Source organism: Sprattus sprattus (genome assembly GCF_963457725.1).
Source record: "Sprattus sprattus genome assembly, chromosome: 13".
Lineage (NCBI taxonomy): Eukaryota > Metazoa > Chordata > Actinopteri > Clupeiformes > Clupeidae > Sprattus > Sprattus sprattus.
In genome coordinates, this window is record NC_137911.1 from 21,149,517 (window position 1) to 21,170,467 (window position 20,951).

General features: G+C 44.9%; 1 protein-coding gene across 1 annotated transcript in view; it reads right to left on the bottom strand.

Moving 5' to 3' along the window:
* dlgap2a (discs, large homolog-associated protein 2a) overlaps positions 1 to 9,020 on the bottom strand; it is a gene marked incomplete at its 3' end in the record, with an annotated part of 141,233 nt that extends 132,213 nt beyond the window's left edge. Inside the window, exon 1 of the mRNA XM_080850497.1 lies at positions 8,972 to 9,020. The remainder of the gene's footprint in view (positions 1 to 8,971) is intronic.
* Between the last annotated feature and the right edge of the window lie 11,931 nt (positions 9,021 to 20,951).

Genomic DNA, 20,951 nt, shown 5'->3' on the forward strand with positions numbered 1-20,951 from the left:
GTGTCAGACCGACAATGGAGAGGCGGGAAGTGGCTGCTGTGATGTGGTTTGTGAGTAAGCTGATGTGAGCTGATGCAGGAGTGCTGGGGGCTCACATGAGTCTCAACAGGGTGTTGGGGCGGTGAATGGGGGAAGAAAGGGCTGCCGAATCACAAATCACACCGGAGGGGCCACACACACACTCACACAAAACGACACACAAAACACGTGCATGCACACACACATACACGCTATCCCAACGCCCGCCCCTACACTTACGCTGCCATATTATCTAACCAAAAGAACTAAAAACACTTCAGTGGCAGACACCTCTCACGCCCTGCCCAGAGGAGAGGTGTTTCTCACAGTCAAACTCCTACATTATCCATCTGGCACTGGGTGATTAGGATGAACCAGATCTTAAACAGCGGCATTAATAGCATGGCACCCTCTTCTGTCCGCACGTGTGAACACCACCCAAGTGGCCATTTGCATCCAGGTCGTGGAAGGCCAGGTCATCTTCTGATCGCTAATGTCAGGTATCCGCTGTCTGCCCCTCTCGAGTGAGTCCATTAGCACTAAGGTGAGCACCCTGCCTGCTGGTAAAGTAGCAGCTGCAGCAAAAACAGCAGCCGTAATGCAATAATGGGCCATTAAGGAGTGAGTATGTGAGTTTGGTTATGGGGAGAGGCACTTCTCTCGTATTAGCGGGGACCAGACACGGTGGGTTATGACACAAAATGACTAAAACAACAACTGTGTTTTTTGTGCGAACTTCCTTGACTGGAGGCATGATCAGAGATCAGAGCTAGAGAAGAGAAGAGAAGAGAAGAGAAGAGAAGAGAAGAGAAGAGAAGAGAAGAGAAGAGAAGAGAAGAGAAGAGAAGAGAAGAGAAGGGAAGGGAAGGGAAGGGAAGGGAAGGGAAGGGAAGGGAAGGGAAGGGAAGGGAAGGGAAGGGAAGGGAAGAGAAGAGAAGAGAAGAGAAGAGAAGAGAAGAGAAGAGAAGAGAAGAAGAGAAGAGAAGAGAAGAGAAGAGAAGAGAAGAGAAGAGAAGAGAAGAGAGATGGCAGAGAATGGAGCCAGTCAGCACACACACAGGGGGCCGCTGTCACCTGGCAAAGGCTCCAGTGCACACTGATGGGCTTCTCAAACACACTGCCTTTACACACTGCTCTGTATCCCACACGCACACAGGCACACATATTTGCACACACACATTTCCATTCTCTTTTGCTTTGCAATTTTAAGGCTGTCTATCTAATTCTCTTCCTCTCTCATTCACACACACACACACACACACACACACTTTTACACTTCCTCTTTCTCTCTTGCACTCCCTCACACAGATTAACACACACACACACACACACACACACACACACACACACACACACACATACTCTGCCTCTGTAATGTTCAGAGTCTGTCTCTCAAACTCTCTGTCTCTCCCACTGGAGCTCTTACTCTGCATCTCTCCCTTGCCATCCAAGTGTCTGCGGAGCCTCATTGTACCCTTACAAATCAATGCTTTTCAATCTGTGTGCACTGTGCACTGTGCTCTTCCCCTCTCTCCCTTCTCTCCCCTCACTCCATCAGAGGCAGGAGGGAGCCGGTAAGAAAGTCAGTGACAGACAGGTAAGAGGTCCAGAGAATGGAAGAGAGGAGGGAGGGAGGATGAGGAGTGAAGAGAAGAGAGAGAGGAAGAGAGAGACTCATCGGACTTCTGGGAGGGGAAAACAAAATCAATAAGGGTCTCAGACCTTGAATGTAAATCAGCTTTGGCTGGGAACAACACAAAAAGTTCAGCAGGGGTAGAGACACACCCTAGCTGTGTGGGTCACTGCCATTGTGTCTTTACGGTGGCTCTGTACCAAGCATATTAACACCAACCTCATAAACTGTCTCAGATCAGGAATAACGCAACCAAAGGGATATGTATTGACATAGTGGGATGTTTGATAGTAACCATTATTTAGAGTGTCTGGAGATAAAATTAAAAGGCTGCCTTCCTCAGTGATGAGGGAGAAGAGGGAGGAGGGTAATGGGACTGCCTAAATGAGGTGCTGATGTGAGGAATAGAGATACAATGCTGAAATATTAACACCCTAATTACAGTCCCAAAATAGGCCGCAGGCTTGAGGCACATGTCATCCACACAAGCTTTGCATCCATCAGACAGAGGTCTCTGTGGATGGGCTCTAACGTCTAATGAGGAGGACGAGGATCATTTGTTTTGAAATGTGCTTGCCAGAGTTTGGGTACACAATGGGTCAGGGGGAAGTGTAGTTGAGAGGGGATGCAAACATATTTATGTGAGGGTGAGTATGTGGTTGTGTATATGTATGTCTATGCATATAGATCTCTGGTCTAAAGATGTAAGACAGAGAGCAAGAGCAAGGGCGAGAGTGTGAGAGAGAGAGAGAGAGAGAGAGAGAGACAGACAGAGAGAGAAAGAGAAAGAAAGACAATGAGAAAAGATGAAATGGGTGAAGAGTAAAGGAACAGGAAACTGAATGAAGGGATGAAACCAAGCGGAGAGGAACCACACAGAGGAGAGCCGTACTGAAGAGTGCATTCCATCACATGACCAATAGAGGGCTCCCTGTCCACCAGGTCAAGAGAAGAAGCTGCTGGGAAGGTGACGTCCGCAGTCCCCAAAAAGACACAGGCATGTTATCCCCATTGCATCAAATGTATAAGTAGGGATGTCCATTAACCATGATTGTTATATTCCCTGGGCTAATCCACCTGTGTGTTGCACCAGTCTCCCATGACATGCACACACAGAGCCCCCGGCCCTAGTGTGGTGCTGTGATCGTGGTCTGACATAGGGTGTTTCCATGACAGCCCTTCATGCACTCTTTTCTTGGGATGTCTTTCAGTTCCAGATAAAATTATGAAAGTATATAAATAGTTGACACTATTTCTATACCAATACTATACAACTAAAAAGAAAGACAAACAAACCAAAGAGCCAATACTCATCAACTTTCACTTCTATTTCTATATTTATTATACATACAGTACCTGCAAGCATACAACGGCAAAAGGACTGATGAAAGAAACTCAATAACAGACAAATCTTGAAATACCTAGAAACTGCTCAGAGACTCCATTCTATGAAGACTCCAGAGGACCTTAACCATGCTGACTTGCTGGACATTGTGTACATGAACACAAAAGCTGTGAAGAGCCCATTGGGCAAAACATACACTACATGCATCATGGTCAATACTTTGACCTCTATGTTTGCAAAAAGAAAGAAAAAAACGCACGAGAGAAGGCCAGCAAAGCTCGGCTGACGTGTTATGATTGATTTGGAAGTCAGCGGGTTTCTGTTGACCCTGAGACAGGGTTAAATGGGAAGGCTCGAGCCAGAGTCACTCAAGTGGGTTATTCATTTGAAAACACTGCAGGCGACAACCAAACTGGCCAAGACACTCTGGCCAAAACTCTCTCCATCAGCCAGGGGTGATTTCTGCTCCATTACCTGCTTTTGTGCCTAATTTCCTCAACTCCTCCTTTGCCTCGGAAAATGTTCCTCAGTCGGAGCTTGCACATGCAACACTCACGCACTGTGGCAAACTGTACGGCAGCCTTTCGGAAGTGACCTGACGACATTTCCATGGAGATTCATGTTGGTTGTGTTTGTTAAGCACCCGCTGCGAGTGACACTTCCATTTTTCCTTATTTTTACCACAGTATTAGAGTTCTTTGGTGAGAAAGAGAGAGGAGAGTGAAATTAAAGACAGTTCACCTGCAGTGACACTGCCTGCATTGTCTCCATAGAAACCTGATTCAGCCCTGGACATGATGTGTATCTCAGATTGAAATTTTCATTTTCTCTTCTGGTTTTATTTAAGGTAACAGAACTAAAATAGCACTTTGTTTTCTTTGAATCCAAGGGATCCATAATCACCATTTGTTGCTTGTGCAACTGGCTGATCTCACACTCATTCAGGGCAGAATCATTTGATGCCCTGGAATCTGTTAGTTCGGATTCACAGCACACGTGAAAGGAAATGAGAATGCCTCCAAACAGCACTGCTGGTAGTATTTCATAAACTATTTCTGCTGCTGTGACAACACAAACACATATCTCTGCCCCCAGAACAGGCCTGGGCTTGAGTTTTTTGGGCGCCTTTATCTGCAGAACCAATTCAAACAACAGCAATTACTCCGGGCAAGCAGGTTTACGTTTTGGCGCCCTGCTCTTTACCCCGGCCTTGAGGAGAGACAGTAATGTTTAATGGCTTAGATAAGAAGTTCCCTGGCCTGTGCCATCGCATAGCCCAAACAAACAGATGGGTTGCCAGGTTCACACACCCCCACCCCTCCCATTCCCCCTTCCTCTCCCCTCCCAGCCCCGCTACATAAGCTCCTGTGGATCAAACACGCTCTGCTTGCTGGGAGGCTTCTCTCCAGGTGGGTGTCAGCTGCGCCAGAGCCTCTGCCGCTGCCACCGCCATCCTTGCTGCCTCCCCTCTGGCAGGGCTCGCTCACCCAGCGGCAGGCTAAGTGCAGTCTGACGGCTGACGGCTAACCGGTGGCCCCCAGGCCCAGCATGCACTCTGCCTCCCGCTGTTTGCAGGCGGTCTCTGCCTGCCTGGTGTGCACTGAGGGCTACGATGCTGGCCAGCGCCGGCCAAAGTTGCTGCAGTGCGGACACACCTTCTGTCTGAGCTGACTGAGCAGGATAGCTCGCCTGTCCGACCGCACCAAACCGTGGAGCTCTTCAACAGCCGGGTCGGGGTCGGGGATGCTGCCGTGTCCCAAGTGCTGAGGAGTGACGCCGCTTCCAGACCCCAACCACACCTGGCCGACAACTTTGCCATTGTGGAGTTCATAACAGACAATCACAGCGCGACCAAGCCGGAGGCTCACTGTTTCAAACATGAAGACAAGAGGGAGAAATATTTCTGCATGTCCTGCTACAGGTTTGCATTAATCACGCTGGTGTTTTAATATCTTTCCTCGAAGCGTCCACACTACGTCCACAGACGCTCAAGTAGAGGTCGACCGATATATCGGTCGGCCGATGTATGGGGCCGATATTTGTAATTTTTTAATCTATCGGCATCTGCCGATTTAAAAAAAATATATATTTTTTTTACATTTTTTTTCTTTTCTTGAAATAACAACACATGAAAACATAAAATGTGACGGATTCAAGTTTTACAAAGAATTCTCCCTTCCCCCCTCCCCCCTCCCAGACAGCAACCCTAAAATAAAGTCAAATCATAGTCTGTACACATACATATATGTATATACATTGAAGAAAAGAATAACTAAAATAATAATAACAAAAATAATAAATAATACATAAAAAAAGGGGGGGGGGGGGGTTCTCTGGATTCCTAGATTATGGATGTTTGTAAGTATTAGGCTGTGTGTGTGTGTGTGTGTACGGGGGCATGGACTTCAGACTTAAGATACTAGTAGGGGAGTAAAATTGTGTGCATCTACTAATTATTAGTGTGACGCTATAGCATGCAAATTAATGGGAAACTTTTAGATATCGGCCCTAAAAATCGTCCAAAAAAAATCGGCAGCCCATATCGGCTATCGGTTAACCCTGACCCCTAAGTATCGGCATCGGCATCGGTTAAAGAAAAACCCATATCGGTCGACCTCTACGCTCAAGGCCATGCTTTTGAGGCCGACTGCTGTGTTAGAGTGAACCACTCATGAATGAGGCAGAGGCGTTATCTGCACTCCCACAGACGGGGTTAGAAAGGGGGATCAGAATGATAGCAAACACACACAACAAACATACTCTGAATAGAATTCAGAAAAGCGCATGCCCATGCACCTAGTGCACAATACGAGCAGACGAGGGTGGTATAAATTTCACTGCAATGATTATGCTGCTCTTGCAGCCTGCCTGTAACCCTTCCTAGCAAAGCCAGCACTCATTCATCGGTTGCCAAGCACACTGCCTACACCCTTGTGCGGAAGCCAAGGGGAGCCTTCCATCTATTTTCTAAGAGATCAGCCTTTAAACACTTCCTTTCCTGAGGGAAAATAAAATTTACACATGAATATTTATTAAGTATTGTTCTAATAAATGCCCTCGCTGTCAAAACAGAGCCTCAGTAAAAGATGCAGTTTGGCAAAAGACTTATCCGCGTACGTTTTCAAGTCGGAAGTCAAACACTGTTAAGCCACTGGGTAAATATTTGTCTGCGCCCATCCAGTGGCACAACGAATACAAAAGTGAGCGTGATCTGTGACACCGATCATGTCCTCATCCATCTCGCCACCTCTGTCTCATGCACTCTCATACTCTCTCTCTCTCTATCTCATTCCCTTTTTTTCTTGCATATAATGTATCATTGATTCATTTCATTGTGTTATATATATTATATAACTTACTTACTGTACTTGTTAACTCAAGAAAGTCTTTTTTTTTAACATATAAATCTCTCTCTCTTTCTCTCTCTATCCATCTGTGGTTATGTCTCTCCCCCCTCCCCCCCTCTCTCTAGGCTGCTTTGCCCTTGCTGTGCTCTTGAGCATGCATCTCAGACTCAGGCTGTGGAATCAGCTGCTGGCTACTTCAGACAGAGGCTCCGCGCCGCTATGGGTTATTGCATGGAGAGACGGGCGCTGCTCGACCGCGCTCTGCGAGACGCTGCCAGGGAGCGGCGGCGGATCAGCGCTCTCCTCCTGTGGCTGGAGCACCTGACGGGACACGCGTGCAACGCTGAGCTGCTGTCTCAGAGGCACACCCTGATGGAGCTCCAGGATCCTGATCTCTCCCCATTTAAAACACAGAAGCACTCATCACCTCTCAGACTCAGCCACTGACAGCTCAGTTCCCTTCCACATCCCCCCCCCCCCCCCCCTCTCTCTCTCTTTCTCTATCTATCTCTCTCTCTCTATCTCTCTCGCTCTCTCGCTCTCGCGCTCTCGCTCTCTCGCTCTCTCTCTCTCTCTCTCTCGTCCCAACAGCTCTCTGGGCCACAGCAAGCTGTTCCAGTCATAACTTTGTAAACTGAGGCCCTGGTGGCCGCCCCATGCAGTCAGAACTCTGACACAATTGCAGCAGATCCAGACAGCCCAACCCCTCCATATATACACACAGGCAAACACACACAGACACACACACACACACACACACACACACACACATCACCAATAACACCACGTTGCACTGCACCCCTCCCTGTGTAAGACGGTAGCGAGAGAACGAGAAAGAGGAGGACAAGGAGAGCCAGATGGCGTTGCCGATTAGGCTGTCTCTGACCGGCGACTGTGTGGCACTTGTCACCGGGGCGCGCCGGTGGCCAGCGGGGGTCATGGTCAGACTGCTGGAGCTGGGAGTCAGGAGGACAGGCACGTCCGGCCGCCGTCGCTCAGACACCCCTGGGGCTTTGCTACATCCAGCTTGCGGCAGGCTGTGGCAGAGCACCGAGAACAAAGGGCTGCTAAGTATGTCCAGGATGTGACTGATGGCTTCTTGCTATGCTGAAACAGCCAATGCAACAGAGCCAGACAACTGTGACAGCCACCCGTAAAGAGTACAGGCTGACCCTCTTGCTCTCAGGCAAGACCACAGGAGAAAATCTCTCAGTTGCACACGGATCTGTGAGCTAATGGAATCAGCCACCTCACAGCTCTCCCAAAGAGGCCTGAGCAGGACACTGTAATAGAGTCACATCATGTCTCGAGCAGGGGGGGGTCATATCGACATAAGACAGGAAGGGTGAATGAGATTGGTTTTTAGTGCAAAAGAAGGCTGTCATAAGCAAAAAAAAATAAACTAAGTGTTTCATTCATCTATCCGAGCTTTAAAAAACCCTTCAAAGAGGATGAAACAAATATTTATGAATGTATACCAAATGTTATTTAAATGCAATGCTATTTCTGAAAACTGGCTGACCTACAGAGAAGGCAGTTACAAAGTTAAAAGAGCCTAAAATGTGAATATTTTCTCTTGTTCAACGCCTTCCCAGTTAACTTTAATCAAAGATCTACACAACCTGAGGGAGAGAATATTGCTTCTAAGCAGATTAGTGAGATCAATAGTTTGAGACTGATGTGTTCAGCTTTACTGAAGAGCCACAAGTGGAAAGCAAAGCACTCTCTCTCTCATCCTTCTCATTATACAACACCCCTATGCTTTCTGATTTCATCAGATGCTTCTTCACACCTGCACCAGTGTAACCAAGCATATCAAAGGCAAAGCAAGATGTGTTACAGCATTCAATGATCCGATGCGTAATTCCCAAAATACTGCCAACATGGTGATAGTTAGCCCTCCATCCCTCTTCTTATTTTCACCCTAAGGTTTATGCCACACAGCATTTGGAATAAGCGATTAGAGAGTTCTTGTCTGGGAAACGAAAACAAGTGAGTCATCCACAACACAGACCCAGACACCGCTATGGTGGATGGGATTTATTTATAACGAGCCCTCCCTCCCCCGTCTGCATGTCTGCATCTGTCCATTCTGAGGAAAGCCTGCCCACCCACCCACCCACCCACCACAAACCACTGACCCTGAGTGACTCTCCAAGGCAGGTGGATAGCTAGCTTTTAGTCCCTCTGACAGACATCACTAAGTTAAAATCATCACCAGTGTCATCATGCTGATTCAGAGGCACCAATGGAAAACCTGTGAATGTAGCCAATCTTCAGTGGGCTATATATTAATCAGGGCTTAAGTGGGCTTGTTTACGAGGGAGCTACAGCTTCTCTGACCCAGGGCTGGATTGCAGGGGACTAAAGTGTTTTCAGGTGCGTTTCATGAGCCTTTAATACTCCAAACCCACCGGTTACACTTCACAGGTAGCACTACATCATTCAGCCACAGGACGCTAGGCAACAGCATCTCTCCCCTGTTTGAACATCATGTCAGCAGCTGTCACAGGGGACACCGGGCTCCCATGGGAAATGCTGGCCTCGCCAGGCAGACAGATGCTGAGTCTTGATCTGCCAAGCAAGGCGGACTGATTTGTGTAGCTAACGAGGGCTATATGTGCTTACCTGTGTTTGTGTCAGGTAAGATACAGCAATGCTTCTGCAGTATGCTCGGCAACACCTGCGCATGAGAGAAGAACAGGAGACATATGAGAAATAAGAAAAAAAAAGGTTTGAGGTTTACATGCAAAGGAAGACAGAGAAACAGCCAACGGGAACCGAGTGTCACTTCATGACCAGCAATTAAAGAATAAATGTGGTCTTCTCAGGTTCATCGCTCCCATGCGCCTCTTCACGAAGCACCCTCTGAATTCAGTATGAGCAGCAATGCGTGAAACACTTATCCAGATTTCTGTGTGTGTGTATAGCTGTGTGTGTGTGTGTGTGTGTGTGTGTGTGTGCGCATATGTGTGTGTGTGCGTGTGTGTGTGTGTGTGTGTGTGTGCATATGTGTGTGTGTGTGTGCGTGTGTGTGTGTGTGTGTGTGTGTGTGTGTGTGTGTGTGTGTGTGTGTGTGTGTGTGTGTGTGTGTGTGCATATGTGTGTGTGTGTGTGCATATGTGTGTGTGTGTGTGTGTGTGTGTGTGTGTGTGTGTGTGTGTGCATATGTGTGTGTGTGCGTGTGTGTGTGTGTGTGTGTGTGTGTGTGTGTGTGTGTGTGTGTGTGTGTGCATATGTGTGTGTGTGCGTGTGTGTGTGTGTGTGTGTGTGTGTGTGTGTGTGTGTGTGTGTGTGTGTGTGTGCATATGTGTGTGCATATGTGTGTGCGTGTGTGTGTGCATATGTGTGTGTGTGTGTGTGTGTGTGTGTGTGTGTGTGTGTGTGTGTGTGTGCATATGTGTGTGTGTGTGTGTGTGTGTGTGTGTGTGTGTGTGTGTGTGTGTGTGTGTGTGTGTGTGCGTGTGTGTGTGTGCATATGTGTGTGTGTGTGTGTGTGTGTGTGCATATGGGTGTGGGCATATGTGTGCTTTCCTTGTGTGGATGGACCATTTAAAACAGAAACATGTCTAGCAATCTCCAGTGAGCATAGATGCAGTTGTGTTGAGAGGCAAGCCAACTTGCCTTCCTTGCGCAATGACAGCAAGGAACTTCAGAGAGGCAAAAGCAGATTATTAGGTTATTCAATAGTTTCGGCAGTAAGGTGCATTTGAAAGGTTCTGGGGGTTAGTCAATTTTTCATCAAGGCAGGACTTGAAGATTTCTCCATCTACCACGGCTACTGGTATTTTCAATTAAATCCTGTTAACCTTGGAAGATAGGTGTCTGTATTCAATTTTCATTGGACACTTCCAAAATGACCCTGTATTCTCACTGCATACAGATAAGATGGTAATATAGGCCCTACGTAATGTGCAATTTGAAATCCAAGGCTGAAAGGCTGTGGATAGGACCCAGTAATATAACCACATGTGAATCCTCAACTACAGCCATGCTGTGACGAACCCTGACTTCAGTCCACAATCTGCCAGTGGTAAGAGCACTAGGCATGGTGTAGAAGCAGAGCCCATCTGTTATTTGCTGTAGTGAATGAGAGAAGCCTCTCTGGGGATTCAGCATGTTCAACAGGACAGATAGAGGAGCCCTCATCCAGAGCGGGCGAGCTTTGAGAGCTTTGTTACATTACTCAGTCACAAACAAGACAGTCCACGGGCTCTCCAGGGACTGGAAGGGGACCGGCTGACTGACTGACTGAATGGAAATACAGGCAGAATGTTTCATTTTAAATACCTTCAATGTCAATGTTCCTTGAACAATAAAAGATTCATTATTCCTCCTGCCAGTCATTTTCCGAGGTCAGTTCCTCTGCCTTTCTGCCACGATACGGGTGCAATGTACAAGGATAGAGCACACACTCTAGCCCACTTAAGACAAATTAGCAATACATTACTGTTCACACACATCACTGATAAAGTTCCCTGTTTTGAGGGCGTAAACACTGCTCATTAGTGAAATCCACGTGGGAGGACATCGCGGATACTGCTATTTTTGTACACTCCTAAACATGAATAATTATGAAAGACATCTCAGAGGTAAAATACTGACCAGCAGTTTTAACAGATGCATCTTCTAGTGTGTGGTGCATCTTCTAGACTTTGTGCAGACAGGACAAAGCTCTTAGTGGTCTACGCTACTGCACTTGGCACTTTGTAGCGTGCTGAGCTGAGGGGATCTTTAAGCATGGCAGAGGGTCATTACATGCAATGCTGACCTGACACAAAAGACCAAGCAATACTGGACAGACCAAGCAGCAGAGAGGACAAAACCAGGCATTACTTTGACAATAACGGAGGAACATGGATCAAGATTTGTCCCTCTCTACATCCAGTTCTCTAGGGGTGGACCAGACTTTGCCCAGTGAGTGTGAATACTGTTCCAACACTCCTCCCTGGCTTAGAATTTGACCACCTCTGGAAGTTACTCCTCTCTCCATAACTTCCTTTCACAAATTTTACATTAATGTATTTACATTCAGGCCACTGCAATACGAATCCAGATAAACCATTCACCAGGAATCAGAATTTGGAATGTAATAAAAGGGAAAGAATTGGTCTTTCTTCCTGTTTCACTGTTTGAGCGGTATGATGACTAAGGTCAAAAGGAAATATGTTGCTAAGTTATAAATGATGCTATTACTGTAATCTATTACTACAATGAATCATACTGACCTACTGCCATATAAAATCATTCTTATGTTTAAGTTTAATTTTAAGGGACATTACTCCATGATGCACACATTTTAGGCACTGACTGGTAGAATCGCCAAATAGAAAATTGTGAGGTTGAGACACTGCGCCAGGTATAAATTGGATGTCTGATGTCTTCATTTCAGTGAAATAGGTCTTGTGAAAATGACAAACTTTGTTTATATGCATTGTCCATTTTCTTGAAATGACACTCATAATCATTATGCAACATCTCACACTATGGCATGTAGCTTCATTTTGTTCTGTCATAAAAATAGGAAATGGAGCTTGTGCAAAGTCTTAGTGCCAAGTGGCAGTCTTTGCACACCAGCTAAAGTAGGGCCTACAGTCTCAATAATTAAGTAAATCTGTCAAAGTCAATCTGTCAAATTGCTAATCTACAACAACCCATTACACTTCCTGACATGGCTGGTTCACCAGAGGGCATTTAAACACCCTGGTGAAGCCCTATAGGGAGAAACTACAGGGAAAGCCTTTCCAAGAATACCCTTATATCATGTTTCAGAGTTCCAGTGGATATTTGAACAGATATCTGGTGAGTTTTGTCATGCTTTACAAGCTCCTCAAATGAACCTCACACCCTTCCCCACGGAGAGTCTATTCAATCTATCAATTAGCGTCTCGTTACTGCAGCACAGTAATAGACTGATTAGGAGCAGAATGAGCACTACCGATGCAGTGGGATGACTGCTTAAAGAGCAGACATCAGTGAAGCCAAATCCCAGGCCACACTCCCACCCCAGTTCTCTCCCGCTCTCTCTCTCCCTTTGCCATTAAGGCCAACCCACAGGCTTGCGTTGATTAAATTGTGAATGGATACATTTTTTTAAAGCTGTTATTTTAAGGTTAAACTGCTTATCTTAACCCTAATCCTGAAGTATAATTGTTGCATAATGGGGCTTTAAGCTAAGGTGGTTTTTGTGAGGGACACAGCCATCAGAAAAGTGTCAGGATTGTGAAAGCCATCAAAAATGTGTCAGGAAGAACAGGTGATTTTTGCATGGAAGCTGCCATCAAGACAGCGACTGAGATGATGAGTAATGATGGATCCTATAATTATGAAGGCGTTAAAGCATCCATACGTTGTCTCAAGCTCGGGTTTGAGTTGTGGCCTGAGGGTGAGATTTATGCCATCTGCACAAAATTATGAATGGGCCAAATCTGAAGGGAAGGGAAAAAATACTTGGAAAAATGTAATCAGCAGGGAGCTAAGTGTTTAGCCAGAGAGTGATGGGAGGCAAGGGTGTGGAGTTGTCCCACAAATAAGCGTCTTGGTAAAGTCATTAATGTTGTCTTTTTTTTGGAAAAGTCATCAGGAGTAGGTTTCCTAAAGTCTTCTTAACACTACGCCATTTGTAAGTTATAGATTTAGCTGTACCATACCGTTTAAAGGTGTTTTCCAGAACATCCTTAGCTAAGTATACCTTCTGCAAAAGATGTTTTTGTGAGATTGGTCTGGACCACTCTGGACCTTAACCCAGTTTCAGATAAAACAAAAATTACAAAAAAGGAAAAAAAAATTGTGTTAGTGTCTGGACTTGTGCACTGACTGTCAGACCAAGATATGTGTTTCATTACATTTTGTGCTTCATTAAATATAATTAATACAAATAAAAAACATTGGTATAAATCAATTGGCCATTCATTTTTAATACAAATAAATCAGTAACTCCTAGCCTACAGCTGTCGTTATTTGGGAACTTTTTTATTTTGGCATAGAATTTCTTGTTGATGTTCATTCTAATAATAATCACCTGCCCTCCAATCTGAGTCGTGCCCATCATACTCACGCATGCTAAATCCCATGTGAATAACAATAATCAATGCCAGAAACATGGATTCAGCCTCTTAAGGTACAAGGTACAAGGTTTAAGTCTTAAAACACTAAGAGACACTGCTAATGGAAAACCCACCCCAGAGAGAAAGTGGCCATTATGGAAGATGTTAGCTCTGATTCCCCTGGTCTCAAGGCGCTTGACTCAGAATTTAGAAAAAATTGTGGGCTTGGTGCAATATTAAATAATCTGTACAAAACTGCCATCATGATTATTCAACATATTGCAAAACAATACTGTCTAGTAAAGCCATGGCAACACAGTTGTAGCACCAATAAACATCCTAGAAATCATTAAAAGCTGTATCTCTGAAGGGAGTGCTAACGACTACATTTTAGAATCTTCAGTACATTTGTGACTTCTTCAGTTGTAATGACTCATCTAAGAGACTCTTTATTTGTGAAATCACCCTTTGGGGGAGAAATATCATGAAAGGATAAACAGTAAATCTCATTAACCGCTCCTCTTATAAGCTTCTTCTGTCTCCGTTTCCCCTCATACATAGAGGTAGAAATAAGCACAAAGGACTAAAAACACTTCACCAGATTATAACCCAGTTCATGCCATGAACACAACATGCCCTTCCTGGCAGGTAGGGTGAGTTCACAGGGAAAGACTCATGCTGGTTCTGACACCCTCCGGTGTCAGCCCTGTCTTGCATACTCAGTCACTCTAAGGTATACTCTAGAGCTGACTAAAGTGCTCGGCATGATTATATCTGCAATTCTGCAAAGGTACTATGTAATGGTTTCTTTTCCTTTCTCCAAAACTCTTTTACATACACAATTGTGCATTCATTGCAGTTGTGCAGGTTGCAGGACTCATCAAAGTGCCATGTTTGACTCTTTGCCCCAGTAAACCCAAAGCTTTGAGGGACTGTTCTGACAAATCTGAATAGCCTACAAGATGGCAACAGAAACTGCCCCACATAGACGCATTGAGAAAAGAGTGGTAGTTTAACAAAAATGATCAGAGTACAAATGCTGCTGGCCTCTGTCATAATCATGGATACATATATTTATTTGCTTATTTTTTTGTTCTCATGCCCTGCCAGCAGATTGTAAAATACTGAACAAATGTTACATCAACACTTTATATTTTCATTAAGTGTGAAATGACAGCTCACAGCATTCACTTGTAAATGAAAATTAAAATATGCAGACGATTAAGCAGTTGGTGTCTCCACACAGCAAACCCACAGCAAAACCTAAGTTCTCTCTAAGTGACCTGAAAACCTCCCACACAGTCATGAAAGTTTTCCATCAAAATTGGTTCAAGTTCAAGTTTTGGTTGTTAAAGTAGTTCTACAAACTTTAGGCTATGAAGGTGATCAGAAACCAGATAAGGTCCTTATAACCTGTACTCATAGCCAGAACTATAGGTTCCTCAGAACCTGCACCCATGCACCCATAGCCTGAACTACAGGTTCATTAGAACCTGTACCCATAGCCGGAACTACAAATCTCCCAACAGTTCCGAGTTTCAGGAAAGCTGCTGCAGTGATGTTAAGAAGCAGAGTTTCAGTTTTGCATCACAGTGCATGGAAATCTCTGAAGCGTTTCGTGCAGTTCACCTCTGCCCTTAAAATTAACTGTTACATTTGAAAACGTTTGCAGTAATTGCATGCATCCATGCTGGACTCTTTCTCTCTCTACGCAGGTCAGGCGTCAGGCGCGAGCTGTGAATGCAAATTCCCGAGCCACAATATCTCGGGTGCTCAGAAGCTCAGCTTTTTGACGGGCAAGCGCCAGGGCCAGAGTGTAATTTCACGCAAGAGCAACCCTAAACTCCACCTGCAGCGAGTGGCGGAGGACACAAAACAAACATTCCCCCTCAACAGAGGGAAATAATATTCACCGCACAAGAGAGTGGAGAGAAAGCTGCCATGTCTTTGACATCGGAGTGTTAAATGCCAGTGCCAGTGAATAGTCACACTTGTGCCCAAATGAGAAGTGTTATCATATTGACCACCCAATACAGAGGGGAGAAAGTGAAAAAATGCCTCAACTTCTCATGAAAAAGGCATCGATTGTGCTCGTTTTGTGAGCCAACGAGCTGATATCCTGCTATTACGAATAAGGCACTGCCTCTTCCCCGTGCTCTGGCCTCGCTGAAAAGAAATCAGCATTCTTTGAGTGAATGGGATCCTGCGGAAATCAGTTGCTCTGGCCTCGGTCCAAAGACACGCTGCACAGAGGCAAGCCCAACAGGCCCCTGTATTACAGCACGTCTCGGTAGTTCTCTGCAGGATGACATGAAAGACAGAGCTCTCATGCACCAATGACTCAGCTTTTGGGTTGTAACAGGAATTAAAGTACTTTAAGTTCATTTAACAGCACTCACACTTCAACGACATGGAAGACACAGCTTGCCAGGTGAAGACAAAGAAAATGCACCTGCCAGGAATATCTTGGATAAAAACTGGTGTCCGGTTTTTTAGTTAAGGCTAAAATAATACTTATCAACATGCTTTGAATGCCTGACATCAACACAGAGTTGACCGCTTCACTTGTATGATAGCTGGCAAAGTGCACTAGCAATCAGGTAAGCCTAAACCTTCAAATAATCTGGCAGAGATCCAAATGTGCCATGCATGTTCTGAACACCAAGCAGTTGGAAAGCATAACATTTCATTTCAATTCAGAGTTAACAGATGGGACAGCTCTGAAGCTTTCCACATCTAGAAACCTGTTTTATTCATAGCTCAAGTGTAAGACACTACAAGCTTCCTTTGCCATCAGCAAGTTCTCTCAACAAATCTTTCAGGGCTTGTCAACTCATCACATTACCTAACCTCTTAGAATTTGTCATGCTTCATGGGCATTTACTCTGCTCAAAAATGCAAGGGAACTTGCCCACCGATTCAGCTGGAATACCCATGTGTGCCATAGGGCCAATCACAGAGAAGAGAGATGGGGTTGGGGGGAGGTCAGGCCTTTTCATGCTGCATTGGAGCACTTGCCAACGTAAGCTCACAGGCAATCCAGGGGACCTGCACTGACAGGGATCTCTCAGTGGGGTAAAGAGGCTGGCACATGGGAGTGGAGCAGGAACAAGCCAAATGGGTCCTACTGGTGCCAGTGGGTCAACATAGAGGCAGACAGAGAGAGAGGGAGAGAGAGAAAGAGAGAGAGAGATATAGAGAGAGACAGAGAGAGAGATGTAGAGAGAGACAGAGAGAGAGAGAGAGAGAGAGATGTAGAGAGAGACAGAGAGAGAGAGATGGAGAGAGAGAGATGTAGAGAGAGTCCGAGATAGAGAGAGAAATAGAGAGCGGGAAAGAGGGGGAGAGAGGGGGATGGAAAAGGTTGAAAAAAGAGAGAGGAAGTGGTGAAGCGAGTCTTTCAGTGTGAGACATGGAAAAGCTGTTAACTGACTGGGAACCTTTCAAGATGCAAGTGTTCCTTCAAAAAAACTCCCCTGAGAAGAGAAATTGACAAATGTGCTTTTGCTGCTCTCCTGAAATGTCAAGCACATGTGATGGCACTTTGATATCATGACAGCTGGAGAATGCTAACAGAGATAATGATTTTACAAAATGATGTCAAAATAAGGCTAGTAGGCAGTGCACATAAAATAAGAATACAATGAAGTGAAGTCAAACTAAAACCACCTGGTGATTTTGGGGGCTGGTGAAGAGTAACTCCATGGTTCCTTTTATTTGTATAAACCCTCACATTAGCTTTGCAAGATTATAGCAACTTGAAACTGTATCACTGAATAAATTATTTATGACAAAATATACTGATGTGGCATGCCCTGTTTATTAGGATACTCTTTCCTGATGAAGAAATTACACACCCCCAAATCCCCTAAACCCTTAGAGCCTGTCATCAATGCATATGCAAAAAAAGGTTCCCATAATATAGGGTTTCAGTTCCTGGACAGCAAGCATGATTGTTGTTATTTGTGAACACTGAATAATTAAAAAGAACTGAGTAGCAAGACTGTGTTTCCTCTGAGTTTAGATGCTTTGTGTAATGGCAAATTGAAAGGTTATTTCAAATCCCCCTACACACACTCCAGCTCTCTGTATTTGGAGCTGCCCACACCTGCCTTAGGGGCTTCAATTTACCTCAGGTGAGCCTAAATGTTCCTGACAGCACCTATTGTTAGGGAACCTTATTATGAATGTGTATCTTTCAACACTTTACGACCAACTACTACTTATCAAATTCTCACAATGGCTGCAGCATTTGAGGTTGTAACGACACCGAGGCTTTGCGATCTGTACCTGAACAATGTGATCCCAATAGCTTCATCCATTTGCACATTAGAGTGGAATGCAGCCATAATGCCTTCGAATATCCAATCCTTTCAGATTAGTGGCCGAAGAGTGAGGCACACGGCACGTCTAATGAGTGGATGCCATTAAGAGCAACCTAATAGAGCACACGCTCCGTTTTATGCTGCTGTCTCTGTAAACAGCGGCTGAAATGCTTTCATCACAGTTAGATATTAGGTTCACTTCCAATTTGCAAAAAGTGGATGGTGGATGTGACCAAAGGAAATAGCAACTTTGTGAGTACTTTTCTCTCTCTATCTCTCTCTCTCTCTCTCTCTCTCTCTCGCCTTAACGCTCAAAAACCACCCTGTCACATTTAGGTTCTGCTTCATCAATTGCGATGCACAGAGCGGAAGCAGAATGTCTGAGGAGTGGTGCAGCAGTCAAACCGAGCCCTGCACTGTGAATTCACACTGAAGATGAGAGGGCTAACAATCAGGCCCCCAATGAAAAGCTTGAGCGAACTTAAACAAAGGTGGCTCGCCCAATTAATGAGTTGTGTATTGTGCATGCACTCCTGTTCGCTAAGGAAAGAGCTCAATTAGAGACATACAAGTGAATTAGGAGGGTCATTATAGTCTGGCCCGGCAAACGCAGACTCTCTGACCAGGGCTGTAGGTATTAGCCTGCTATTCTCTGTAAATGTAAAAATGTAAATGAGGAGATGGAATACGGTGTCTTCTCTCAGAGAGCAGAAGCAAGCAATGAACTTAATCAGACCGTGTCAGGGGTATTTGACCGCTCCGCCATCTTCCATCCACACAATGACAAATCAGGGTAGAAAAGGATTGCTTCAACAAAAATGTCTTTATGTAATGTAACAACCTAACAATATATCTGAAAGAAACACTGGCCAACAAATCAGAAAGCCATGGCACAGTAGAGAGCTAGGGCTTCACAGACCCAAGATACACATACGTACATATGCATCTGCACAAGTATACTGTTTGCATTTCAATTCACACACAGACACACAAACACCGTCCCAATTGCTCATATGCACAGGTTTAAGTTGGAGCTATTTTTAAATAATGCAACACTCCTCTACTGGAGCTAAACAAAAAGAGATATGGATGCGTATATCCCAGTAGTGTATGTGTGACTGAAGAGGGTTAGCGCAGGGCAAGAGACATGGGAATTAGAAAAGAAAGAAAATGAGGCAGCAAAACAATTACCTTGAAAAACAGAGAGTCCAGTGCTGTGTAGATTTGCTCTATGACTTCATTACCTTCCCAAAAGCACTTGATGTTTTCGAAACAATTCCATTAGACAAGTGTCTGGAGGACTGAGACATCCGAGACAGCAATGTAGACGGCCATCCACTGAGGAAGATGCCTGCAATCTGTGGGTGTCTCACTTTTTTTAAATGGTAATTTCTCAAACAACTACAGAAGCCTCTAATTCCCAGGAGCAGTTGGCCAGAAAAGACAAGGAAAATTTCATTATTTTTTTATGGCAGTCAAGCGCCAAACTTTAATTAGGTTCTTTTCACTGGAAACACGGCCATTGCCTGCTGAGGAGAGCATAGAAAAAGAAAGTGCCTACATTCCCTAAGTAGCTCAACTAATTGGGGAATTTATTGACAGTCTTCTTGTGCAAACGAACTATCGACCAACATCATGTTTAGAACTTGAAGAAAACACAGTCTACCGCCTAAACTCTGTTATCATATTTCAACAATATTTTCAACTATCAAGCATTGGCATCTCATCTAAAAATCTAAGAACCTTGTCCCCATCAAAGCATACTTATTATTTCCTGGTCTAATTCTACCCCCATGCACAGTAATCCCCCCCCCCCCCCCCCCCCCCCCCCGGAGGTGCATTGTCAACAGTGTCCAAACAGTTTCTAATTCCTGCAGTAACAGCATCATTTACACCATGCCTCCATCCCTCTTAAACACTTCCTGTCTTCACATGCCACACGGCTGCCCTGTGCTACCGTTCCACCAGGGCACTTTTACGTGCTTTCATAATGAATGAGAAACACTTCAGCGCATTCTGACATGGGCGTGCTTCCACGTGGCAGAAATGCAGTTTCCATGTTCCAGCTGCAAGCAAGAGCTCTCCAGCCAGGCAGGGGCTCTGAGGGTCCTCTCGGCTTGACTCCCATGCGTGCTGCTCCTCGTCAGCATCCCTCATGCACACACACACACACACACACACACACACACACACACACACACACACACACACACACACACACACACACACACACACACACACACACACACACACACACACACACACACACACATATATATATACACACACACACACACACACACACACACACACACACACGCACACACTCACATATCTATATATATACATGTGTACACACACACACACACACACACACACACACACACACACACGTACACACCAACACACAAATTTGCCAGTGACAGGCTTAAAATAACATGTGCTCCTTCATTGTATTATTAAAAGACGCCATCATGTTTTTCACTGAAATGTTGAGGGGAAACTGGGACAATCCTGTCTCAAAGCTTGCCTCTTTGCAGTTCATCAATAGGCACCTGACATGAACATCAATAGGATAAAATAGCTGATTCCGTTCCCGCAGTGTGAAAGCTCTTGTTTAACAGGATGGCATCATGGTAATCTCCTTTGAGATGCTCTGAATGCAACGTATCATCACTGAAGCTGACAATTGCGCATCACAAAGAAAAATGATTCCAAATCACAGATTTTCCATTAAATTTCACTCTGCACTTTTAAGTTAAACAGGTACAACTGTGAACTATCAGCTCTATAATTCTAATAGTATTTAAAGTATTCAATAATTTGAACACATCCATTCCACACAAATTCACACAGGCAAATGTCCCATTCATTAATACTGTGAAATAGTGACGCTATTTCTATTCATTTGCTTGAAGTTTGGCGCTGAAAGCGTTCACTGAAAGATGACTCTTTGTCCAACAACTTCATAGGGTGTGCTCAGCTCTCAGACATTATGTAACATGTTTATATAGGTCTTCATGGCTCCATTCAAGGAGGCTCTTCTCACAGTGCCACCTTCCTCACCCGCACTTTCTGCAGCAAGCTGCAAGGCAAGCATGGTGGCGGTTGGCAGCACCTCATTCCTCAGCCTACGCCATTCAGTTACTACCAGAAGGTAAACTGTGATACATGTGACTCCCATGAACCGAAGGACATATTTCCCAAGCTTTCACTGTGTGAAAAGTTCCTTTATCA